General features: G+C 42.1%; 2 long non-coding RNA genes across 6 annotated transcripts in view; one reads left to right on the top strand and one right to left on the bottom strand.

Moving 5' to 3' along the window:
- The window catches only part of LOC131917905 (uncharacterized), a 72,412-nt gene extending 48,856 nt beyond the window's left edge, over positions 1 to 23,556 (bottom strand). For all 4 annotated transcript variants that reach the window (XR_009380773.1, XR_009380775.1, XR_009380776.1 and 1 more), the window contains exon 1: positions 23,431 to 23,556. This is a non-coding gene — a long non-coding RNA (uncharacterized LOC131917905). The remainder of the gene's footprint in view (positions 1 to 23,430) is intronic.
- A 200-nt stretch (positions 23,557 to 23,756) lies between these two features.
- On the top strand, positions 23,757 to 27,628 carry LOC131916446 (uncharacterized). 2 transcript variants are annotated; one of them, XR_009380544.1, is made up of 3 exons: positions 23,757 to 23,857; positions 24,419 to 24,634; positions 27,348 to 27,628. It is a non-coding gene; the product is annotated as an uncharacterized LOC131916446 (long non-coding RNA). The 2 variants fall into 2 exon arrangements; XR_009380545.1 differs by having other exon boundaries at positions 24,411 to 24,634.
- The last annotated feature ends 210 nt before the right edge of the window (positions 27,629 to 27,838 follow it).

Here is a 27,838-nt window from a genome sequence, read left to right as displayed (position 1 = left end):
CCACCTATAATTCCAATTGCAATGGATTTGGTGTCCTCATCTGGCTACCACAGAGTACTGCACACACATGGCTCACATACAGACAAACAGGCACACATGTAAATAAAAATATTTTCTTTAAAAGAAAGAGCCCAATCCCACTTACTGTCTGGTCTTTCCTTCTCGCTCCCAAGAAATGTGACAAGCAAGCAGGCTCACTCTCCTGTGCCCTGTGCCCTTCATTTTATAATGGACTGTATTCCCTTAAGCCATGATTCATGATTCATCCATTGAGCTTAAGTGGCTTCTTGTGAAATGTTTGTGTTAGCGAGAAAATAACGCCCAACTAAGCCGACACAGAGTCAAGAGACATAAGAATTTCTTGTAACTCTCCCCTTGACGGTTGAGGCCCCTAATCACTTGCCTGTCTCACGCAATGCTGTGCCATGCTGACTTAAACCTTCAGTTCTCTCTTGCTGTTCTCCATCTGAAAAGTATGACCAAGATGACCCTGTCTTTTCTCTGTGTTCCACAGCCATGCCCTCTGCTTCAGAGGGCTCTATTGTCATCTTAAAACTCCTTATTTTCTGCAAATCTTGCCTCCTTATTTTACACATGACCCTGAAAATTATAAAGCTGGTCCTGAGAGTGACTTTTTTCCACACCTAAGAGCCAAAAGTACTTTTGATTGGCATTCCAGACATGACCTGACAAACCCTAGTCAAGTAAGGTATCCTAGATTAAAATGCTAAGTGCCACCAGCTGCAGCTGCATCTATGAACATTTGCCACACTTGTCAAATAGTCAGGAGCATGCACTCATTTGGTAGGTCACTAAATGAAACAAAATACAAGCCTCCAGACATGTCACATGCTAACATGGAAGAGAACAGAACGTCAGAATTATGACTGGCATTAGTTAAAAAGTCTTCTCCAGACCTTGGCTCCTGCCCCTCTCCCCCATGAAAGTTCAAGGCAAAATGCATGAATTCCAAGAAAGTGTGCAAAAAGAACCAAGAGCAAACATGAATTTCTACCTTGTTTTAGAAATCAAAGGCACCAGGCAAGGTGGCACACATCTTTAATCCCAGCACTCAGGAGGCAGAGCCAGGCGGATCTCTGTGAGTTTGAGGCCAGCCTGGTCTACAAAGTGAGATCCAGGACAGGCACCAAAACTACACAGAGAAACCCTGTAAAAAATAAATAAATAAATAAATAAATAAATAAATAAATAAATAAATAAAGGCTACTGATCTAACATTTTAGTTGATATCCTTTATTGAAACAACAACAAAACCTATCTAGACAACTGGAGCACAGAGCATGTTTGACTCTGTTAGATAATTATTTCTCAATGACAAAAACAAAGTGGTCCAGTATTCACAATATTATTTCTCAGCTCATAGTTAAAAAAAAATAAAAAATAAAAAAAGGCTACTTTCTGTCTTCTGTGGAAAGATCTGTTCCTGAAAACCCTTCTTGTCCCCCTAAACACCCATTGTTTCTTGGAGGGACAAAGCAAAGGGTTGAGTTATATATTCCCTAGTTTTCTTTTGTCGCTGTGTTTATATAGTACTTTCAACGCCGAGTGGAGCTGTACCAGTAGTTTGCTGGTGGAAGACCCCAGAAGTGATCTATGGCTTTTATTAAAGGAACAGTTTTCGAGTTAAAGAATTTCCGTTTTTAAGGAGCTGGGGAGAGGGCTCAGTTGGGAAAGTACTGAGAACAAAAACATAAGGATGGAAGTTTGTAAGATGAATTGCCATAAATGATCTTATGAATAAAAAAACCCGGACTCAGATATTGGGGCTAAAACCTGAGCGATCATAGGAAAAGCCACAGACAACCTCACCTTACTGACGCCTCAGTCTCCAAAGAGACCTACTTCCTGTATACCCACGCCTATATGTCTGTCTGTTCTGCCATCTCATCTCCTCTCTCCGCCCAGCTACATCACTTCCTCTTCCTGCCCAGCTCTGTCACTTCCTGTCTGTCTGTACAGACCTCCAGACCTTTATGGTTAACTAGTGTTGGAATTTAAAGCGTGTGCCACCACACCTGGCTCTGTTCCCAGTGTGGCCTTGAACTCACAGAGATCCAAATGGATCCCTGCCTCCCAGGTGATAGGGTTAAAGGCACGTGCTACCATTGCCTGACCTCTATGTTTACTATAGTGGCTGGCTTTTTCCTCTGATCCTCAGATAAACTTTATTAGAGTGCACAATATTGGGGGACACAATACATCACCACATTTGCTTCTCCAGCACCAAATAAAAATCTGAGTGTGGAGGCTGGAGAAATGGCTCAGAGGTTAAACATTCTAATTACTCTTGGAAGAGACCCTGGTTCAGTTTCTAACACCCACATGGGGACTCACAATCATCTGTAACTCCAGTTATGAGGAACCATATCCCTTGTTCTAGCATCTGCAGGCACAAAACCTATACATAATACACACACGTGCATGCAAACAAAACATTCATACACATAAAAGAAACCTTAAAGAAAAAAAGCTAGGCATGACAGCATGAGCCTGTAATCCCAGTGCTGCAGAAGCAGAGACAGGAGGGTCCCTGTAGATCACTGGCCAGCTAGTCTGACCAAATGAAGGAGCCATGCTTAGTAGGAGACCCTGTCCCAAAACGTAAGATGGTAGACGAAGACGACCAATATCAACTTCTAACCTCCACATGCATGTACACACAAATGCACATGCATTCACCCACATGTGCACATATACAAACATACCACACATACACATACAAAGAATTTTTTATTTCTGAGTTTTCATACACGTGTATATTCTAAGCTGAGAAAATTTCTTCTCATACCCTTCTGCCCTCCTTCCCCCCACCAACTTCTTGTTAGTCCCCTTTCCCCCTAAAAAGTTTTACTTTTATTTTTGTGTCAATATACATACATGAATTTATGTATCTATATGAAATACAGTCATCACAGATGAGAGAAAACGAACTTTGTCTCTGGGGTTGGCTTAACTCATTCAGTGTGATTATCTCCAGTTGCATCCACTTTCCTGCAAACAGTGTAGCACTATTCTTTATGGACTTCTGTTTTCTTTTCTTTTTCATTTTTTTCCCCTTTGTTGTTGTTGTTGTTGTTTTGAGGCAGGGTTTCTCTGTGTAGCCCTGGCTGTCCTGGAACTTTCTATGTAGACCAAGCTGGCCTTGAACTCAGAGATGTATCGGCCTCTGCCTCAACTCGAGTGCTGGGATTAAAGGCGTGTGCCACCATGCCCAGCTCAGTTCTTTATGGTTTGTGTTCTCATACCCCATTTTCTCTCTGTTCCTCTGCTGTTGAACACTTAGACTGATCCCATCATTTAGATACTGCAAGTAAACATTTGTGTAAAAGTGTCTCTTCAAAATGTTGGCTTGGAGTCCTTTGTGTAACTAAATACCCAGGAATGATTTAAAGACTTATGACAGAGCAGCTCACAAGGCAAGGTTTTCAGGGTGAAACAAATGCAGCCCACGAGCCTGTACCCCTGCTTCTGTACAGACCTTGAGTTAAAAACCCAGCTTCATAAGCAAGGAGTTTCTGACTCTGATTAGCTATCATGTAGGATGAAGGAAACATTTTACTTTTGGAAATATACTAAAATACTGTATTAGAACTGCTCCACAATAACCCAGTTGGAGAAAGCACTGCGATCAGGGTGACAGGGAGCAACAGGACTGGTGAGCAGCTATTTTTCTGAAACTTAGTGATGTGTTCAGGACAGTTAGCTATAATCTACTGACTGTTAGGGGTTCATAGGACTTCCTGTTGTGGTCTGGAAGTCAAATGTTCTCCTACCAGAGAAGCATAGGCTTGTATGCTTGAATGCTTGGTCCCCAGTAGGTGGCACTGTTTGGGAAACTTCTAGAACCTTTTGGAAGTGGAGCCTCACTGGAGGACATGAGTCACTGGGGCTGGGCCTTGAGGCCCTGGAGCCCAGCTCTATTTCCTGTTCCCTCTCTGCTTCCTGGGTGTGGATGAAATATGGCCATCCATGCCCCTATCCTGTCACCATGTCCTCCCTACCTAATGCCATGTCTTCCCCACCGTGATGGACTGTATCCTCTAGAACTGTGAGCCAAATTAAACACCTTCACCCTTATGTTGCTTTTATCAGGATGATTTTTTTTTTATCACAGCAACAGAAAAATAAGACACCTCCTTTATATAGTAAAAACTTATATTTCCCTTAAATAGCGAAAGGATTTAAGGTGTGTTTTAATGTATTATGTCTCTTCATTTCTAAGCTATATAATATTAGACAAATTGCTGTCTGAGCCTGTTTCCTCAGTATAGATTTTTATAGTGATGGCTGCCTTTTGGAGTGTCAAAACAAATGAGACTTTGTACCCAAAAAGCAGTAGTGGCTCCCAGAGGAAAGGGCATGTCTGTTGTGGCCTGGCCTCTTCTCCCAGACAAACTGTTGAGTAGACTCAGCTACCAGACTTCAAGTGAGCGGATTCTTTTCTTTTGTCCATGTGTCAGCCAGACTCTAGACTAAGCTTAAACTTCTGCTGGCTTTCTGAAACCAGAAAAGGCTTCGAGAATTCAGCTTGCCGAGTGGAAAGCTAGAGCTCTAATCTCCCTGTGACCTCCCTTCCAACTCCCACCCTTTTCAAAAGAATGCAAATATACGTTTGGAGTTTCCATAAACAAGAACACTTGCCAAGCAGGTTTGTGTAGACTGCAGAAAAATGTTCTTTTGATTCTGATCCTGAAAACACATCACCGAACAACAGTTCTGAGAAACAGTATCAACAAGGGCTTTCTGATTACACCATTTCCAAGCTGCCCATGAAAAACTAATTAAACAAACTTTCAGTGATCATTGATACCTATTTGAATAGTCCTAGCCCTCTGAATATTTCTAATTAAGACTCTTTTTTTTTTAACCCGACTTAGCATTGAATCCCAGGACAGCTAATGATGTAAACGAAAGGATGAGAGACCTAATATTGTTTACATGGTGGTCATTCTAACTCTAGATTCATTTTTCGGACATGGGGGTGTAGTTTTTCTTAACAGACCAGGGTCTTTCCACGTACAAGCACTGTGCTTAAGTATTCAAAGAATTAAGACAAGATATAAAGAAAAATCACACCTGATCCTGCGAAGAAGTGGATGAGATCCACATGAGTGGACTGGGTATGGTGGGGGTGGCAGAGGGCGAGGAGTGGGGGATGAGAACATAGGGAAATAGGAGGGTCAAGCTGGAACAGGGACAGAGTGGGAGGGCAGGGAGGAAGATACCATAATAGATGAAGACATCACGGGAATAGGAAGAGGCAGGGTTCTGGGGAGGCTCTCAGGAATCCACAAGGATGACCCCACCTTGATCTGCTGGCAGTGGTCCAGAGGGTGCCCGGACTGGTCTACTCTGGTGACCAGTCTAGCAAATAACCTGTCATCATAGAACCTTTGTCCAGTGACCGATGGAGGCCGATACAGAGATCCACGGCTAGGCACCAGGCTGAGCTCCGGGAATCCAATTGATGAGAGAAAGGAGGGATTCTGCAGGCGAGGGATGTTGAGATCATGATGGGAGGATGTGCAGAGATGACCGGCCACATTATTGGAAGCCCGTGAACTGTGGACTGGTGGCTGTGGAGTCCCCATGGGATTGGACTAGGCCCTCTGGATATGGAAGATGGTTGTTTGGCTCGAACTGTTTGGGGGGCACCCAGGCAGGGGGATCAGGATCTGTCCCTGGTGCATGGGCAGGCTTCTGGGAATCAGGTGCCTGTGGTGTGACACCTTGCACAGCCTTGGTGCAGTGGGAAGGGGCTTGGACATGCCTAGGCTCAGTGTGCTGGGCTCTGCTGACTCCCCATGGGAGACCTTGATTTGGGGGATGTGGGAATGCAGGGTAGCTTGGGAGAGAGGGATAGGGGGTGGGAGGAGGGAGAAGGGGGGATTTGTGGGTGCTGTGTGAAGTGAGTAAAAAAATTTCTTAACAAAGAAAAATGAAAAGAAAAAAAAGAAAGAAAAATCACACCAACAACCACCACACGCTATGGGTTACTGCGTTCCAGGCATGGTTTGGCATTCTCCATGTAGTCATTTGTCTTAATTAGGATTTCTATTACTGTGAAGAGACACATGACCACGACAACTCGACAACTCTTATAAAGGAAAACATCTGAGGTGGTGGCTTACAGTTTCACAGATTTAGTCCATCATCATCATGGCAGGAAGCATGGTGGCTGGGAGTATGGTCATGTGCAGGCAGACATGATGGTGGCTACATCTTGATCAGAAGGCAACAGGAAGTGGTCTGCTCACTGGGTGTGGCTTGAGCATATATGAGACCTCAAAGTCTGCCTCCACAGTAACACACTTCCCCCAACAAGGCCACACCTCCTAGTAGTGTCACTCTCTTTGGGAGCCATTTTCTTTCAAACCACCATGCCATTCATTGAACAAATACCAGTATTTACTTTGTTTGGCAAGATTCAGTATCTACAGATACTTCAGTGATTAAAATGCCTAGAAATTCCTGTCTGCAAGGAGCTGATGGGAAACAAAGCCATTGAATTTAACAACTGAAAGAATTATATGAGGACTACCCCTTATAGTTCCCCTTTATAGAGGAGCATATTGAGACATAGGAAGTATAAGCTACTTCTTTAATATTCCAGTGGATGATAACGCCAGTCTTTATATTCAGACACTTGCTGTCCAAGCCCAGGCTCCTTGCCATACTGATGTTTTCTGTGGTTTTTATATTTTGCAATCCAAGAAGTGGACCAATCCAGAGCAGACCCCAGAATGACACTCTACCTAGGAAACTTTATTGCACCAAATAATTCCAGAACACATTGTTAGATTGGTGACCCATAACAGATATGTAGAAGGCAAAGTTTAATCAATTATGACCCACCTGAGTAGGACCTGGTGGTACCTGTTGATATGAGTAATGAGGTGGGAGCAGTTAATAAGGGTGCTTACCACACAAATATGAGGACTGAGTTTGATCCGGAGCATTCGAATGGTGAAGGAGGAAGAGGAGCACTCAGGTACGATACCATACCTGATAATCCTAGCTTTGAGGAAGTAGAGACAGGAGGATCCCTGAATCCCACTGGCCAGTCAGCTAGTGGAGTCAGTAAGCTCCTAATTCACTAAGAGACCTATCTTAACAAAACAAACAGGAAACAAATTGAGCAAAACATTCTTTCAAGTTGATCTCTGGCCTCCACACAACTGTGCACAAATGTGTATATATACCTACATGCATATACACACACATACATAAACACATACACACAAGACAAATAATACAATACAAATACATATACACTGAAAAAGGAAAACTCACCCAGGCCACTCCACTCCTTCCTCTAGGCCACCCTCACCAGCTTCACCCTGTGCCATTGCTCTTATCAATTATTATCATAAAATTTCAAACCTCTGGAGTGGGGAGATCTGATCCCCAGAACCCATATAAGAAGATGTATGTGATGAGGCACACTCATAATGCCAGTGATGGCAAGATGCAAGGTAGATACACATGGGTCCCTGAAGCTAGATGGCCTATAGGCAAATAAGAGACCTTGTCTCCAACAAAAAGGTGAAATGTACCCAAGGAACACACAACTTCTTTGCTGATATCAACTTGGATGCACAGAGAGAGAGAGAGAGAGAGAGAGAGAGAGAGAGAGAGAGAGAGAGATGAGTTGCAAACCCTTAAGCTGAATGGAATTTCAGATAATTCTGACTCTTTCAAGCTGAGAACTAGCTAGCCTGTGATTGGCATCTCTCTTCTCAGACCTAAATTAAACCTGTAAACCCACGTATCACATTTCTAATTCTTTCTCTCCTTGACCTTTTTGCCACTTCAGTCTCTTAACCCCAAATCACAATTGGTACAACAGCCCCAAGCCTAACCATTTCCATCAAACTCCTGCCGGATATAGGCTTTGCAATACCGAGACTGGAGGGCAATTACCTTTCACCAAATAAGGGTCACATGTAATTTCCTGAGAACCTCATAAACTTCACGTAATCCAAAATAATTGGACATCTATCAAAGGAATTCATATTCTAATTCTCCTGAGAGATCATTATACTTGGCTGGTTTGATTAATTACCTAGAAATATAAACCTCCAGCTGATAAGCTGAGTCCTGGCCCTGCTGTGCAGAGAAAACCCCAGGCTTCTGGCAGCCTCTCAAGACACTCTCCAGAACCTACCTGCCTGGGGAAAATTGTTTTCACACCTGTAGAATTGTTTCCATTGACTGTATTCCCAGGGGAAGGGGCTGAATCATATAGATGCAGGAGCTCTATATTTAGCCCCCATCCTCTTGAGATCTCAAACTTTACCTTCAAGTAGACCCAACCGATCTGGTCACTCCAGCATGGAAGATGAAGAGGTGGTGGTGTGAATGCCTGGCTTTTCTTGTGCACCATGTTGAAGCCACAGGAAATTGTTCACACTGTGGTAAAAGTGAATGTATGCCAGATGTATACTCTGCTGTCAAAAGGAACCATAAAGACAACCCAGGAGGGGTCCAGATGTACACCTGCAGATACTGTTCAGCCCAGTACCCCCATGTCCAGCACCCTTCATTTCATTTCTTAAAGTTTCTAAGAAATCTAGCTCTCTGTGTTGCCACCTGATGATGTAACAGCTGTTTTCATTCAAGAAGAACAAGAGTTACCACACCACAGGTCTTCACCAGCTGTTCTGTCAACATAAGCTTGAAGCATGCAAGCATACGAAGTAGTTTGGCCACCTAGGACTCTATTTGGTTTGGACTAGACACACACACACAACCTGGGACATTTACCTACATGTAATATTAACACATACACACTCTCCCTCAAACAATGCACCTAGCAACCTCTACAATCTCCTCCTCCACCTACATTGAGCTGCATGCACATCCCATCCTAAATAATGGAATAAGTTTGTCTTCCACTTAATGTCCACAACACTCAGGCAGATCCTATCCAGATATATTCCCAATATATCCAAAAACCACCAACAATGTGTCAGTCAGGTTTGGACTAGTTTTGAATGAAGGCTCAATAAGGAAAAACGAACAAGTGAATATTTAGGGAGAATCCTTTATTTACCACCTTATGGCTGTACACAATTGAGTGTGCATACGGTTAAATTCAGGTGCATTATGGGAAGGGACATGTGCAATAGAGAAATATTTATATAATTTTTAATCTGTTATTCAAAATAAAGAATGAGCCCTCAAAGTATGCTCCCCCATAAGTAATTCCTTCCTTTTTTGGATCCCATAAAAAGAAGCCCAAAGCCGGGTGGTGGTGTCGCACGCCTTTAATCCCCGCACTTGAGAGGCAGAGACAGGTGGATCTCTGTGAGTTCAAGGCCAGCCTGGGCTACAGAGTGAGTTCCAGGAAAGGCACCAAAGCTACACAGAGAAACCCTATCTCTAAAAAACAAAAACAAAAAATAAAAAGAAGCCCCAAGTAGTAACTGGGACCCTTGCATATCTTCACTCACACAAGCCTGTTCTCTTGAGGTGTGTTATGACCTAGTCTATAATTTTCCTTGCTACTTTGCAACATGTTGGCTTTTAACTCATTCTTCAATTACAGACCAAGACCCCAACCATGAGGCCATTTGCTCAAATAATTAAAAATATTCTCCCTGTTTTGAATTGGTGTTGCTTTATTGATGGTCTGGGAAAGGGATAGTATGAGAGCCTGTTTTTTTCCATATTAGCCTTTTTTTCAGCTGTTACAACAACCCTAATTCAATATATCTACTCATCAAACGATTTATTTCCTAAAATATTAGGAAACTGCATGGAATATTTTGGGCATCCACTCCAGAACAACATGCCCTACTCCTTTGTCTTCCTAATTTGCCATTTAATTTGTCAGGTTGTCTGTTTGTTTTCAGCAAGTACTACTGTAGATTCTTTTTAGTCTAAGTATAAGATTCATCTCAAGAAGTAGTGAGCCTCATTTCATCAATAATTGATAAGACATTTACAAATAAGCATTGTTTTTCCATGCTATATGCTAAGGGAATCATTAAGTCATAAGCCATGGTTGCTTCCACCCAGAAGGGCCTCCCCAGCACTGTTAAGTGAAACTTCCCTGAGCCAGCTTTTAAAAGACATAATGCCCTTCTAGTATTTGCTCAGGGACATTTTATCTATTCTTTCCCCTGAAAAAGAAAAAAAGGGCATGTAGCTTTCCTTTCATGCTTAAGAGCCCAGTACAAATCACTAACCAGTGTTAAGGCTGACAAGCCCAGAAAAGAACCATCCATCCAACAGCCAGGAAAACAAAGGTGCCTGTGCCATGGTAAACAAACGGTCCAGAATTGAAAACATCTGCTGACTGCTCTGTTTCCGACCTGTTAGTATTTTGAAATGAATGATTAAAAACCCGTGAGTATTTCATGGGTATTAAGATGCTACATAAGAAGCCCATACCTCAAGAGGGCTTTAAGTTGATGTCTTAATTCCACTGGGAAAGTGCAAAATCAATGGAATATCAATGATTTATCACCATCACTAGGTGATAGGAGTATGCTAAGATATTCTGTAAAGTTAAAATATCCTTTTTCAATGATGTGTGAAGAGAGATGGTATGTAACTGATCAGCAGAGAAAACAGCAAGACCACTAGGTATTGATGGCTTGCATGCCAGCACTTAAGGGTTGTAGTTAAAGCTTTTACAAAATGAGGTATGCTGCCTTAGGCATAACTCTGATAGTTTGGATAAGTTAAGAGCTTACTTTTGCTGACTGCTTTTGCTTCTGGTCACCTCTCTACTGACTCAATGATATCTGGATTCCATTGCCGGAAAGAGCCAACTGCAAAAATCCCAAGGTTGGTGGCACCAAATGAGTCATTGACTGTTGATGCCACACAGGCTTGAAGCACCAGTACAGAAAGTACAAAATGTTCGCATTCCTGGATTCAGTTTGTTTCTTTGACCCTTTTCTCCACAGAAGCAGACTTCGCAATGCAGAGTGGTGTCATGCTCTTGAAGGCAACTGTGAAACAGTTTAGCAACCAGGATCCAGGCACCAAAGGACAGTGTCACCCTCCAACACCAAACACACACCACATCCACACCCACGATCATGTATGTGTACACACAAAAAAACCACAGTCACATACCACACACACACACACACACACAGTCACACACTACAGAGAGTCACACCATGCATTTCTAAACTGTCTTGCTCCAAAGTACAAAGTACCCAAAGTCCTTTGCTCTCCAGACTGTCTGTCTCTTATCCCTCCCACCTTTCAAAAGAAAAAGAAATGTGTAAATAGTGGTAACATGTTGCAAACCAAACACTGTTTCTTGAATTGAGGATGAGTGAGTGTCCTGATTCTTGCAGTATGTAAAGATTAAGGCAATTTAATGAAACAACTAAAGCAATTCCTGGTAAAGTTTCAATGACTAATAGGCTTAGTCTTTGTAGGGGTAATTGAACATGAATAAATAGAAATAGCCCCGCTCTGCCTTCTTCCTAGCTCTCACTCACACTAGACAGGAAGTCTGAACTCAAAAGTCCTCCTTAGAAAAGGCTAATGACTCTGGGGATGGTGGAGGACCTAGGAAAACCCTCTTTCTGTCTATGAATAAAAAAAATTGATCATCACAGCTTCATTCCTCTCATGACACATTAGTGTCCCATGTTCACATTCTCCATGAGCAATGGACATCAAAACTACGGAATGTTTGATGTCTACGGTTTAAAATGCCTGGGTCTCTCCCTTTCTTAAGGCAAGTTATCCAAAAACTCACCCTATCTTTGGGGCAAATGTCTTAAGATTCCATTTTATTGATTACTGGAAAATACCGTTCTTTTCGTTATTTTATTAGATGCAGTCTCCCCTCCTATAAAAATTACAATAAAATTTGACTTTCAAATCTGGAGATATAGCAAATACATGTGGCCATCAGGAACTTGCATATAAAATTTTGGAGGGAACAAAAGAAGTTTGACTTTTGACTTTTGCTTTATAAAAAGCTTTCTCTTGGTGAAATGTCATTGTTCCCTTCAGGACACAAACGCTCAGAGGAAACACGAGTGCTCTTAAAATGATGTAAATATCATTCTTTCTTGGAGACTCTTGGTACTGTCATTAAGCTGAATGATTTAATTGTAAGTGAAGAAACCCTGTATGTTCTCTTGAGGTATTTTCCATTCTTCTCTCAGCATAGGCATTTTGCTTTGACGTCACTAACAGTCAGTGAGAGTAAAGACAGACCGTGGTGAAACAAAACCACAGTGAGCAGGAAGCACACTGATGTTGCTTCTTCTGTAGCTGTCATTTGCTGGTAGTATGTTTCATCTCATACTATTGTGTAAGGGATGGTTTTCAGCCGGACTGTGAAAGAAAAGATGTGGATTACACTGTTATTCCTGGAAAACCAGTGCACAAAAGAAATGTCGCAGTTCCCCCTTGAAGCTGTCCATGACAAAAGCCTGCTCACAATATTTATTTAGAGCTGTAACACGGCTCCTTGAATGAAAATTCATTCCAAAGCTGTACTCAGTGGTCAGAGATGCTCTCACAAAGATGACTTCATTGCATTGTTTATCCCTCTACACTCAGTGATTCTGCTTTCTATAAATCATCCCATGGAAATGGAAATTGCAGTTCACCAGCTAATTAAAGCGTTATTTATGGGAACTTCAAAATAGACACAGAGGAAAAAATAGAGTACATAAAAACTACTTCATCATTGTTTTATGTGAATATGTGTGTATGTGTGCAAAAACCATCAGTTTTATGTGAATGTCTATGTGTGCATATGTGTATGTGTGTATATGTGTTGCATGAGTGCAAAAATTCACTCTTTGTTAACTTGTCAAAAAGTGTGAAAAGAAGATGTGGAATCAACTCTTTCTCAAAATCCTCTTCACATCCAAAGTCATCAAGTCCTAATACATGGCACTTTCAAATAGACCTGGAAGTATCAGAAAAAAAAAAGTACATGTGCACTAGCACACCCACCACTCAACTTAAAGCATAAAACATGGGCTTGGGAGATGGCTTGGTAAAGTGCTAACCATACAAGCATGACGACATAAGTTCATATTCCTAGTGCCTATATAAAAATCTGGGTACAGCTGCACACACCTAAAACCTTACCACTTACTGAGGTAAAGACAAGAGGATCTACAGAGCTCTCTAGCCAGCCAGTCTAGGCAAGTGGGTAAGGTCTAGGTTCAATGAGAGACCCTGTCTCAAACATAAAGTAGGGAATGAGAGAGGAAGACACTCAACATGACCTCCGGTCTCCACAGGCAGGCACACGTATGTGTACATCCATCTACAAGTACACATATACCTTCTTATTCCCACACAAATACACACACACACCCCATACACACACACACACATACACACACACACACACACACACACATATATATATATATATATATATATATATATATATGCATAGATGTACACATATACATACACAAATATACACAAAAACAAATAAAACAATACTAACAAATTTGCAGCTTCAAAATGCCTGTGATGGCTAATCTTGGTTGTCGATTTGACAATATCCAGCATCAACTAAAACCCTTCAGACTGGGCACATCTGTGGGCTTTTTTTTAACTAATTGGCTTATTTAAGATGGGAAGACTCCATCGACCTAAATGTAGATCATCTGAGGTTGGAAGACACACTCTAAACCTGGGCCACATTCTTCTGGTAGCAGCCCAGGTAAAAGGACACAGAGAAAGAAGGAAGCTTCTCCCAGCTGCCTGCTTGCCCTCACTCTCGCTGGCAAAGTCACCTATCCTGCTGCTGAGGCATTCCTTCGCTGGTGTTCGAATGTAACGCCAGAATTTTGATGTAGACTGAAAACTGCCTGAGACATCCAGCCTCATGGACTGACCAACTACTGGATTCTTGGCCTTTCTATCAGGAGACAGTCATTCCTAGACTAGCCAGACCATAGTCTATAAGCCACTCCAGTGAGACGCCTTTTAATATATATTCAGTCAACCTATCAGTTCTGTTCCTCTAAAGAACCCTGACTAATACAATGCCTTACCAACCGTATCTCCTGTCTTCATTAGAAACTAATCCAGAATTTGTTTCTTATTATTCCAGTGACTTTCTCTGTCACCAATACATGTGTTTCTAAACTATATGTAAGGGTTAAGTTTTTAACTTCTGCATGGCATCATTCTGTACATTTTCTTGCAGTTGGTGTTAGGTTTTATTTTTGTTGTTGTTGCTTATTTTGAGCTCTGTGCTATATTTGTGAGGCTTGTCACAGGATGTTCTTGCCATGGAATAATAAACTAATGAAAGGAAATGGTATACATGACTGATTTTAGTTTCTCGTTTTCATCCTTGTTGTCAGTATATTAAAGCAGCCTCCCAGCATTCCATACTGTAATCACAGTTTTCTGGATGATATCCCCACCCCTAGTCTTTTTGTATCCTAAAATAACTTGCTACACTGTCAGACATGAACCTATGAACACTATGTTTAAAATACTTACATGCAAAAATATTCAAGAATCTCTATTCTGTGATACAAGTGCAAACTTTCTGGCCTTACTGTCAAAGCATCAAGGTCATTTCCATGACCTTCATTCAGCCCACTACATAGGTCCCTGCCAATTCAGTGAACTGTTCCAACTCCTGCCCAAAGTTTCTTCCTTCATCTGGCTGCAATTCTTTCTGTCTGAGGCTCTAGCTGCACATCCAAGCTCAGCCCATAGTAGGGCAAACCAGGTGTGTTATCATCCCAGGTAATGAGGAAAGCCAGAAGCTGGTGAATAGACAGACATTTTTCTCACTTATAGTAGAATTATTCTGATACATTCCAGGCAGCCTTTAGAACGTCTCCAGCAATGGGTTGGTGAGTTGGTTCAGCAGATAGAGGTATTTGCTGACAAACCTGATGACCTGAATTCAATTCCAATGACACACATAAGTGTAAGGAAAGAACGGAGTGCTACACATTGTCCTCTGATCTCCATATATGTACTATGCATACACACACACACACACACACACACACACACACACACACACACGGAGGGGGCACACTAAAATATACTAATAAAGACTTGGTTGTTCTTAGCAACGGGGTGTTCTGCAATCTTGCACTCACTGGCTTTCCTTCTCTTCCCCTCTCAGCTCTCTACTCTCCAGGTGAGTTTCCTGGGTTTAACTACCACCCAATCTAACTGTACTTTGACTCTTGATGCAAGGTTTGCTCTTTGGACAATTGCTACCAGACTTGGCTGCAAATGGTGACTGCCAAGATGAGATCCTGGAGCTGAGATGTGCATTGGTTAGTTTTTTTCATCACTGTGACAAAATTCCTGACGGAAGCAATTTAAGGAAGGGAGGCTTTGTTTTCGACTCATAATTTGACCCAATAAAAAGAATACAGTGTGCCAGCTCAGGTAATCTAATGTAGGGAATCGCTTACAAGCATGCCCAGAGGCTGCCTAATTTACATAATCTTTCACAGGTGTGTACAGGTAATTCTGTGTCTTGTAAAGTTGACAATTTTAACCATCACAGACCATTCACCAGTAAGACAGCAAGCAGCTTCTTCTTGCTGAAGGTCAGATGATGATGGGCTGTGACCTCAAAACTATTGAGATGCTCAACTTTCACTAAGTCTAGTCCAGACAGAAGGGCAAATGAACTTCCCATACCACCAGAGAGTTATAACTCTGGCTTATGCATTTGCTTTGCCCTGGAAACATAAAAGAATGTCGACAGTTATAAAGATTGTAGAATTGCATAGTTTTTGTTACATGTCCTAGAAGCCATTAAGGAGAAAGGCTGCATTTTAGGACAGCTAGCTGCCAACTGTGGGCAAGCTGTAGAGGCAGGAAAACCTACAGCGGTGTTCACAGAAGCACTCTTTACAGACAGCCAACAACTGCTAAACCCCATGTCAAGCCTCACTCCCAAGTGATAGAACTGAAAAGGAGCCTAGAATGCCCCCTGTGTAGAATGCCTCCTATGTGGACCCCAAAATCCCAAAATGATAGCAGAAAACACCTAACATGTAGAGAACAGATTTCTGTGGGTGGATGTCATAGGAATTTTGAAGTTACCGGCCCTGTGAATTCTCCAGGGTTTTGGAAGCTGTCCCTTATCGTAACTGGAGAAGACTATTGAAGACTATCACACAGCATCCCAAAGACTATGCCGGCCCCCACCAAAAAGACACAACACAGAATGGTGTTTGGCTATTCAAGGTCGTGTCTGGGCTCCCATCATTTTTTTCTGGATCATTAATTGCAGTCAATTCTCAACGTACAGAAAAAAAGTGTATCTCTGTAGTTTATTGCTGAAATAACTGAAGGATCTAGGGGGCGGGGTGTACCTCAAATAAGTAAGAGGAAATGTCTAGAAATTGATAGTGAGGATACAGGACTCAGGTTGGAAGAGTAAGTATGCAAGAAAATAAAGGATATCAGTTACTAGCAAAGGGAATTCTCATATGGCTGAAGAGTTAGCATCCTGGCAAACTCTGGGCACTTTCCTCAATGTGTTGAAGGGTGGAGAGGATAGTTCCCTGTAGGAAATCATACAGAAATGTGACAACTGTCTTTAAAAAGCATTGAATGCCGGGCGGTGGTGGCGCACGCCATTAATCCCAGTACTCAGGAGGCAGAGGCAGGCGGATCTCTGTGAGTTCGAGGCCAGCCTGGTCTACAAAGCAAGTTCTAGGAAAGGCACAAGGCTACACAGAGAAACCCTGTCTCAAAAACAATCAAAAAAAAAAGCATTGAATGCAGAGAAGGCACAGTTTTAACATATTCCTGTCATGACACCCTGACCCTTAGGATACCATCTTTCAAGATGGTTTTCCATTTGTGGTGGATAGTGAGCACTTTATATGGTACTATCTACCACAGACTACCAAGGTTAGACTTGGAACCAGGCTCTTGTTTATATTGTTAGAAATTTAAACTGAGAAGTGTATTTATTTTGCGATCTGTATTCTGTAAACCTATAACTGGTTTAACACATTTAACACAAATAATTGTACAGACAACATTTGAGGACTAGAACAGAATTGTTTCCTGTTTTGTAATTCTCCTTTATGTCTAGCCTGAAGATGCTTAGCTTTTCATCTCTACTTCTGCATTCTGTCTATTCTGAGACATTGTTTATGCTGAAAGATGTATTTTTAAATGGAGCCTCATGCAGATAGGTAGCTGGGACTGGGTGGATTATTCAGTGGTCTTTTCAGATAATTGTGGAAATTTATCTTCAACACCAAACCAAAATTCTACCAGTGGCCATTCTTAAAATGGTCCTTAAAACTTTATCAGTGAACTTTTTGGGTGTGCTAGTTCTTTAAAACACCACTGGTTTACCTCAAAGTTTGACCCTGTGTATAGTCTTGTACCATTAAGTGCTCTGAAAAGCATCCATGTATGTAATATGAAAATTATATATATTAATATTATATGCATATATATATATACATTTCATTATCCAACATCAAAAAATAACTCGCAGTCTTATCAGTGGGTCTTTATGAACTGGAAAACTTAGGCCAATGGTAACATACACATGCTTTCCAAGTTTCATTTAATGAAAATTCAAATTTTCACATTGTATTAAAAATGTTAACAGATTCAGTTCAATTGCCTTTGAACTGTCAAAAACCCAGGTAGAAATGCTCATAGTTTATTTTTTCTTTTACATAAAGAGTGCTCAATGAGAAAAAATATTCAGTTTGAAACTCAAACAAACGCAAGGGTGCATCTCCTCGAGACAGTCTTTGTGTTTTGGTAGATAGCAGAGTGCTTTATATGCACTTTATGATCCATTGCAAAGTACAGTGTGTGTGTGTGTGTGTGTGTGTGTGTGTGTGTGTGTGTGTGTGTGTGTGTTGCATATATTCCATGTGCACGTGAGAGGACTTGCCTCTGTGTGCACCTGTGCAAAGCAGAAGTTGATGTTGGCTGTCTTCTTACATCAGTTCTCCAATATTTGTTTGTTTGTTGGAAGAGAGTGTCTCACTGAACCTGGAGTTGGCCATTTTTGCTAGGCTGGTTGACCAGCAACCCCCAGGGACCCTCCTACCTCCATCACCCACCACAAGGTTTATTGGTGTGTGCCACAGTCTCCAGCTGATTTTTGGTTTTGGTTTTGGTTTGGTTTGTTTGTTTGTTTGTTTGTTTGTTTTTCATGTGAATACTTGGGATCAGAACTCAGTCTTTATGTTTATACAGTAAGCTCTTTACCTTACTCCCTCCTCACAGAATATCAAAAAGCCACGTTCTTGCTGCTTCAGTTCCTGCTAAGGTTTTAGTAGCCCTCCACCCTTCATTGCCCATATGCTATCATCTCTGCAAATGTCAACACAGAAGAAGCCAACATCCCAGCCTTGTTATTAAAATGAATTTTATTTCTCAAACTCCCTGAAAGGGCCCTAGAATCTACAGACTGCACTTTAAGAAGTGTTCTCTTGAAAGAACATAAACAATAAGGAGTCTGCAGAAGAAAGGAGACAAAGGCACTGTGGTTACTAAACACTGGGATGAGACACCATTGGAGTCCAGTGCTGTGCATAGGTACCAGCTGAATAGGCCAGGGACTATCAGCTCTTCAGCAGAGACAATCATGTCTTCTCTACCTGTGGCAGTTCAAATGTAACTGGCTCCCATAAATTCATAGGGAGTGGAATTATTAGGAGATATGGCTCTGTTGGAATAGGTACAGCCTTGTTGGAGGAAGTGTGTCACTGTGGAAGCGGGCTTTGAGGTCTCATATATGCTCAAGCCACACCCAGTATCTCAGTTCAGTTCCTGTTGCCTTTGGATCAAGATGTAAGGACTCTCAGCTCCAGCACTATGTCCACCTGAATGCTGTCTTGCTTCCCGCCATGACAATAATGGACTAAACCTCTGAACTGTAATCGAGCCATCCTAATTAAATGTTTTCCTTTATGAGAGTTGCTGTGGTCATGATGTCTCTTCACAGCAATAGATACCACCTATTACAAATAATGTGTGGCTGGAGTCAGGGGACACTTTAGACAAAGCATGAAAACACTCTGTAAAATATTCAGAATTATTGTGAAATGGGAGTTGAGCCTTGAGTTATTTAAAAATAATCAAGATGGTAATTGCTAGATAATTCAAAGTCTCCTTCTGCCATACCTAGGCAAAACTAGTGGAATTGTCCAAGGAAGAAGTAAATTTAAATTCTTCTCATTAGGTATACATGATATTGCTGCTTATGCTTTTTGTTAGCAAACTGAGATTTCTAAAATTACACATCAGAAACAGTACAAACCTTGTTTCTCATATTATGAGATGACTTTAATTGTACATTCTCTTATGTGTGAGTGGGGTCATATGCATATCCCTATTAGAGAAGATACTTCATGAGATAAAGGTTTTCTGTTTTTCTTTTTCCTTCATTATTATCAGTTCTTTGAGAATTTCATACAGGGTGTTTTGAACATATCCACTACACCTCCAATTCCTCACAAAACCATACCCCTTCCCTACCCATCCACCTTTGTGTCCTCTTTATTTTTCCTATCCATCAAGTTCAATTTGTGATGCTTATACACTCTTTCATGTGTAGCCTTTCACTAGAGTGTGTCCGATCTACCAAGGGCAACACTCTTAAAGAAAACTGACTCTCCCTCTACCAGCAGCCACCAGTTGTCAGTCGCTAGGTGTGGGACTTCATGTCCATCTCATCTCTCCATACTAGAATTTGGTCTGGCCTGAGTGTAGCTAGAGTTTTCCTGCCTGGCCCATCGTCAGGACAAATCTCTCTCACACGCCAGTCCCACAGCCGCTCAGACCCGACCAAATAAACACAGAGACTTATATTGATTACAAACTGTATGGCTGTGGCAGGCTTCTTGCTAACTGTTCTTACAGCTTAAATTAATCCATTTCTGTAAATCTATACCTTGCCACATGGCTCGTGGCTTACTGGCATCTTCACATGCTGTTTCTCATCATGGTGGCTGGCAGTGTCTCTGACTCAGCCTTCCACTTTCCAGAATTCTCCTCCTCTTTGTCCCGCCTATACTTCCTCCTGCCTGACTACTGGCCAATCAGTGTTTTATTTACTAACCAATCAGAGCAACACATTTTCCATACAGAACATCCCACAGCACCTGAGCTTATATGATTCTTGCTCATGCCATCATAACTACCATGAGTTCATATGGTCAACTGTCTGACTGTGTGCGGAGGACACTGTTTCCCTGTAGCCACCCACCGTCTCTAACTCTTAGTCTTTCTACACCCTCTTTTGCAATTGCCCCAGAGCCTTGGAAAAGGGATGTGATATAGATGTCCTATTTAGGGCTGAGAATTCCACAGTCTCGTTCTATGTACCTGGACCAGTTGTGGGTCCCTCTGTTAATCAACTACTCAAATAGAAGCTTCTCTGATGAGGGCTGAGAGCAACATAATAAATGAACATTAAAAATAAGTTATTAGGAGTTAGTTTAATAGTACCTCCATTTAGAAAAAAAAAGTAGCAGTAGTTCTTCCCTTGCATCTAGGACCTATCTAGACAGGCTTCTTAATTCACTTAACCCCCTGATCCATCTCTGAAGTGCAACAGATACTGAGTATAACCTGGTATGTCAATCTCTTTGACCATTGTCACCAATACACTGGCAGTTTTCTTACTCTCCATTAAGAAAAACTGACAGTGAATTAAAGGTTTTAGAGTGATATGACATATGAATTATGGGAGATGATAGATAGATAGATAGATAGATAGATAGATAGATAGATAGATAGATAGATAGATAGTAAATCAACTAGAAGTCCCTTTAAATGATTCTCTATGATTGCTTGTGTACATCAGAGTCAGAAAAAGACAGAACAGTAATATAATCTTAGGTTACTCACCAAGGATAGAGGCTTTTGTCCTAAGAGAAAACTCCATACCTCCCCATTATAACAGCAAGCATTTTATCAGTAAACAAATTAAACTTAATTAGGTTCAACTCTCACACAGCAGAAGGGTAAGGATGCTTTCCTCTGGATCTCACTGCCCATGTCAGACATCTGTTAATAAAATTGGTAACTGAAAACAATCAGTGTCACTCTGGTGTTGCTATCTGGAAAGTCTCCCAGGTGAGAAATCCAAAGGGAAACTGGGGAGAACACTTTTAATAGAAAACTTCGATTGGTTTATTTAGAATATAACATGGAGTCTAATAAAAGATCTATTTCTATTGTCTATTAAATAACAGTTACTAATTTAAGAACTAGATATTATCACCTTCTGAATAAACTATACTATAGTCATTTATTTACATGTTTGGCAATTATCATGAATTTATTGACATGTGTTAAGCATGTCATACAATTTAGGTGCTCATATTAAAAAACAAATACATTATCTTTATCTTTGAAAAAAATCACAAACTTTAGCCTAGGAAATAAACTCTAAAGAAATCACTACATATAAACTTCAAAGGCCATCTGAATGTAACTGCAGCCCATTCAATGTGCACATGGAAAGTGTTTGACTCGGTCTGCAGAGATAACTTGTATAGCTCTGGCTGTCCTTAGAATTCACTCTGTAGAGCAGGATGGCCTTGAACTCAGAGATCTGCTTGCCTCTGCCTCCCAAGTGTTGGGATTAAAGGTGTGTGCCGCCACAACACCCAGCTAAGATAAAGATTTTGGAAAAGGAAGCAAACTACTTGACTTATGAAGGGCTACTAGATTATTTGTCAGATTTTGAGATGAAGAGAAAGGGGGTTTCTGAAGAGTCAGCATTAAATGCAAAGCCATGGGGCAAGATAAGCATGGTGCTCAAGAAATGCAGACAATTTTGCAGCCAGAATATAAGGAGATGGAGACACTGGAGAGTTTAAAAAGGCCTTGCCCTCATCCAGAGAAGTTTGTGCTTTCGTCCTGTTGAAGGGTTTTGCTACCCACCGGCACTAAATGGAGAACAATGCATGTGTCTGTGAGCCTGATAGGGTCTCATCTTCTTCCACACACAGTGAACATCAAGCAGGAAATATACATTTAAAAAATGGGGCTGACAAGAAGGCTCAGTGGGTAAAGCACCAACCTAAATGTCTCACTCTGATCCCCAGGACCCACATGACGGAAGGAGATCTATATCCCACAAGTTGTCCTCTGACCACCACACACTCACTGGGTGGCGCAAACACCACACACACACACACACACACACACACACACACACACACACACACCAACAAGATAAACACATGTAGTTTTTGTTTTGTTTAAGTTAGGGCTGGTGAGATGGTTCAGCCGATAAAGACACTTACGGGCCAAGTTTGACAGCCTGAGGTAGATCCCACAGGGTGAAAGCAGAGAACTGACTCCTGTAAGTTGTCCTCTGAACCCCATATGTACACTTGCTAACATATGCACACCGTGCTGCATATGCACCACACATATACTAAATAAATACATAAAATGTAAAATAAATATTTTTAGTTTTCTACAAAAATAAAAGTAGATAAGAGATGAGGGGATCAAAAATGTACTATGCCCCAGGCCCGATCACAACAAGTGAAAACGATTTACAATGCACCCTGGAATGTCAAAAGATACCAGCCTACAAGATCAACCTTCCAATAACTGCAGCTGTTTCTGAATATCCAATAAAGACAAAAATAAGATCCAAACTCTCAGACAGACCCACAAAGTCTGTAACCTTGACCCGAAGTTGGTCACTACCTGCCACCAGAAGAGACAAGTAAAGAGATGTGACACAGGGCGTCACTCAGTCTGCTCTGTTTTCGTGGCCACGTGTTAGTCAACAGCATGACACGATGTTCCACCACCAGCCGCAGCATGCTGCTCTCTGCCTCACACCAGGTCTCTAAAGCTCTTTGCTTAATTTTTTACTCTTCACAGATCTTTCTGATTTGCTGGTAAATTTACATTATATATATATACACAAATACACAAACACACAAAGTAAGGCAACTGGCTTATATTACACGCTTGTAATGCTTGTAATCATTCACTAAGAGGCTCTGTGAAAAGAAAAATCTACAGCTGGGCAGTGGTGGTGCATCATCTAGACAAAGTGTCCTTCCTGAGAGAGATCACACAGCCTGGAGTTCCAGGCCTCTATTCAAATTGAAACCTTTCCAGTTGAAAATGAGAAAGTGTCCCCTTCTCTTTAGCCATCCAAGTTTGACACTCTGGGAGTCTCTGAGATGCAGCCGAGAAGTTCTGCTGGGTTTGCATGAACTCAACTTGCTCGGGGACCAACTCTACAGGTGCCACAATACAAAGCGACCTGATTCTCTCTGAGCTTAAAGTGAAAAATAAAATGATTTTCTTCCATGAAACTTTTGTCATAGTCTCTCTCACCCCTGAATAGCTCATGCTTTAAGGAAATTGGGGGGGTGGAGGTAAGAGAAGGGCAAAAAGCAAGCAGAGAAAAAGTGGAAGAGAGCCAGAGAAGTAGCTCACCTTGTCCACTGCTGCCATGGCAGTATGAGTACCTGAGCAGGAGTAAAAGCGAGGCGTGCTGGCACGAGCTGGTATCCCAGCACGGAGGAGGGAGCGACAGGCCTGGCTCAACTGGTGATAACCAAGTCCTAATGTGAGACCTTATGTCACAAAGAAACAAGGTAGATGACTATGAGGAATGACATCTGGGTTGAGCTGTGGCCTCTGTGTACACGCATCACACACACACACACCCCTACACACAAAGAGAGGAAGGGAGGGAGGGAGGAAGGGAGGGAGGACAGGAAAAGAGAGAAGAAAAGGAAAAGGAAAAGGAAAAGGAAAAGGAAAAGGAAAAGGAAAAGGAAAAGGATGGAGGCAGCAGAGAAGATAAGCCAGGACCTCAGGGAACCAGGAGAGAGAGGAAAGACACCAGGAAGTCACAGAAGTGAGTGTAGGAAACATCAGACTTGCTTTTCAACTTTCATTTTTCTCCTTTTCAAAGGCCTGGTTTTGATTAGGTATCTAACTATTGCCACGCCCATCCCACCCCCACAGATGTGATTTAAAAACAGCCCCAGCTCCTCCCCCCACCCCCAGGGGTTGACCTTGATTGACATAGATCTGTCATAGCTGACAAGGCACTCCCTGCCAATGACGAAGTCTAGAGGGCAGACCTGTGACCCACTTCTCAGTGGCATGACAGAGGACCCATGGGACTTGTGCAAAGTGCGTCTCTAGTCTTAGGCAAACACAGAATGAGGTGGCCCCTTTTCTGCCTCGGGCGGTTGTCACATCTGGAGGTGACTTGAATCTGCCACAGCCTTTCTCCAACCATGAGGAAAATGAGCTTTAGGAAGCAGCCTCACTGGCAGCGACAAGAATGGAGACACGGAAGGACATTGGGTTCTAAAATTAGTCAGCCTTTCCTGCGGCAATAAGCAACTCCAATGTGTTAGTGGCTTAAGGCAACGCGTATTTATTTCCCTTTGTCATCTGAGGGCTGTAGGACTTCTGGCTTCGAATCATCCCCAGTGTCCTCACATTCCAGACCAGGCTGAGTAGCAGCTGTTACTGAGAGCTGTTGTTCTCCCGGTACAAGGCAGCAACCTGCCAAGGGAGCCAGAGCCAAGCCACCCCTTCAAAGTGTCGGCACGGCTGTGTCATGCCCGAGCTCTCAACCACCGTCTGGGCACATACAGTGAGGCAAGCCAGAGTCAATAAAGTGAGGGGTGAAAGGGAAGTGGGAGGGGGCAGGGCCAACCAGTGGACAAAACCAGAGGTGCTTCACCCTGTTTCAGGGGACTAGTGGTGACATTGTTGAGATACACTGAGAAAGCATCCTCAGGGTCTTCTGGATTTCCCTAGCTGTGACATAACCTACTCCCTGATAGGTACTTCCGAGTTTTCTGTGGCATATGCCTTTTACAAAAGGATAGCCTAACCAACCACTGGAACCTTCAAATGTTCTCCTATTCAGAAGTGGAAGTTTAAAACCGAAACTGCCATCAGACCACACAGAAGACAAGCCCCATCTTTTCAGGCACAGACTCCCCTTCCCGAAGAGATCAGCATTATTGTCTACAAGCGTGAAAAGTGAGGAAAAGTACGTCTGTAATGCTGGGATAGTTCTGAGGCCGGATGGTAAAAGGCAGGGCAGGCTGCAGCTTTAGTGTAATGACTGAGATGCTCTGGGCTTTGCTCTCATGTTATTAAACACATGACAGATGGGGAGGGGAAGACTGCAGAGATGGTTCAGTGGGTAAAGTAGTCGAGGAACAGCATGAGAACCTGAGTCCAGATCCCTAAAACATATGTAAAAGCCAAGTCTGCAGTCCAATCTTAGGGAGAAGCAGTAACAGGAAGGTGCTAGGGTTTCTCTGGCCAGCACCCAGGAACAGAGACAGGGGCACCAGGGCCTCATTGACCAGGTAAGACACAGGTCAAGTAAGAAATTCTGTCACAAAAAAAATATGGTAGAAACTGATAGAGAAAAATGCCTGACATTGACCTCCAAACATATGGAACTTCTAGTCTCCACATACATGTGCATACATGTGATCATACAAACACACACATACACAAAACACATGCATATATACATATAGGCATGCATGCATACATACATACATACATACATATATAACCTGAGAAAGAAATGAAGTCAAATTGATATCGTTTTTCTTTATCTGTTCAATCAAATGCCTCTTATAAGAAAAAATAACTGTTGGTTTTGAATTGTTATGTGAAAACACCTGAGATAATTGACTTGTAAGGGAAAAAAATGCATTTTTGTCTCATGGTTTCAGAAGTATATCCCACAGTCAGTCCTGTGGCCCAGTTGCTTTGGTCCTGTGGCAAAGCAGATCATGTGGGGAGCCCCTGAAAGAGCAAAGCTGCCCCCTAATGGCAGCCAGGAAGTAAGGAACAAAGAGGAAGGAAGCGTTGAGGTCCTGTGATCCCCTTCACAGGCTTGCACTCAATGACTTCACTTCCTTCTGCTAGGCCCCACCTCCCAAAGTTTGAATTGCCTCTGTGGTGCCGTAAACTATCAACCAAGCCTTCAGTACTTCGCCACTGGGGGGGTATTTAAGAGCTAAGCCCCAAATTCAGGTGCATTTACTTATGTGTTCTATTTCCTCCTTAATTTCCATAATGATACAATATGGTCTGACTTCCAGGTCAATATGTGTTTGTACATGCCAGCTTGAGACCCATGCCATGAGAGGGAGCCCATGCCTGACACAGGGTGGCCAGGAACCAGAGACTGGATAGCCCAGAGATCTAGGATAGAACCAAACATGACTAGGAAACAAGAAACACTCTGCTTTACTCATAGACCCGAGCCTAGCATAATCATCATCAGAGAGGCTTCATCCAGCAACTGATGGAAGCAGACGCAGAATCCCACAGCCAAAATTAGGCAGAGCTCAGGGAATCTTGCAGAAGAGGAGGAAGAAAAATTGTAGGAGCCCGAGGGGTCAAGGACACCACAAGAAAACTCACAGAACCAGCTAACCTGGGCTCATAGGGGCTCACAGAGACTGAACTGACAACCAGGGAGCCTGCATGGGACCGACATGGCCCTCTGCCTATATGTTACAGTTGTGTAGCTTGGTCTTCTCGAGGGACTCCTAACAGTGGGTGTGGGGACTGTCTCTAACTCTTTTGCCTTCTTTTAGAACCCTTTTCTTCCTACTGGGTTACATCATCCAGCCTTAATGCGAGGGGATGTGCCTAATCTTATTACAACTTGATATGCCATGTTTGGTTGATATACCTGGGAGGCCTGCCCTTTTCTGAATGGAAATGGAGGAGAAGTGAATCTGGGGGAAAGGGGAGGTGGGAGGGAGGGACTGGGAGGAGAGGCAAGAAGGGAAATTGTGGTCAGAATGTAATATATGAAAGAAAATTAAATTTAAAATAAAAAGAAAAACAAACAAAAAATAAATTTAGTTAATATATCTAGTGATTATATATATACATTTATGCATGTAGCATAAACACATTGATACTAGTATGTATTAGTACAAATATACTTACATATGTATGTGTATACATATAAACACACACATATTAAATATACATGTACTATAATGTATATGTGTTCTTTCATATATGTATGTTCAGATTTTATGTGTGTGTATGTGTGTGCACGCATGTTATATAGACAGGATACGCACAGGCTATACCATGACAGACAGTAGGTTTAGTCTATGTGGATGACAAAATTGAACTTTGTAATAAAGAGAGGCAGACCTAGCAGATCCACTTTCACCTCTGCTGTATCCCGGGATGGCCTTGTAAGAACTTTTACTGAACTTTAAAGAACATTAATGAAAGCATTCAGGACAGGATGGAGGGAGGTACAACACGCATCTTTTGCTCACTCTGGTTTTATTATGTTTTTCTTTGTCCTTCCCATTCCTCTCTGTAAGCATTGTTGGAGCTGTGACCACAGAGGTGATTGCAGAATCATAGCCCTCCTGAAGCGATATCCAAGCAGAGAACTTTCCAATACATATCCTGAAATCACAGAGCATGCAGTTCCACCCGAGCTCCAGGAAGGCAGCATCTTTGCTTAGGATATGGAAATTTGGAAGCTTGTTGCTATAATCTGTGGTTATGACTTCAAGCTCCCCCAATGATGTCGGGAAGCAGACCGCAGGCTCCCAGGGCTAGGAGCCTTTATTGTAATCCAATAAAGCCTTAACAACCACTCTTCTTTTTATCATAAATTAAGGGCCTCGTTTGCTTTGAAGCAGCCCCTTCTGCCCTGGGGTTTACCTCATATAGAATTCATCCTAAAGAAACACAGAACGCAGATGGGGTTGAAGATGGAGAAGGGAAGAGAGACCAGATTCCCCACCTTGGTTTCACAGATGCAGAAATTTCAAAACAAATAGAAAGTTCTCTTTTTCTAAAGAAC

Source organism: Peromyscus eremicus, chromosome 8a, assembly GCF_949786415.1.
Source record: "Peromyscus eremicus chromosome 8a, PerEre_H2_v1, whole genome shotgun sequence".
In the NCBI taxonomy this organism is placed as follows: Eukaryota; Metazoa; Chordata; class Mammalia; order Rodentia; family Cricetidae; genus Peromyscus; species Peromyscus eremicus.
The sequence above is the reverse complement of the archived record's forward strand: the minus strand, read 5'-3'. Positions and strand labels throughout refer to the sequence as shown.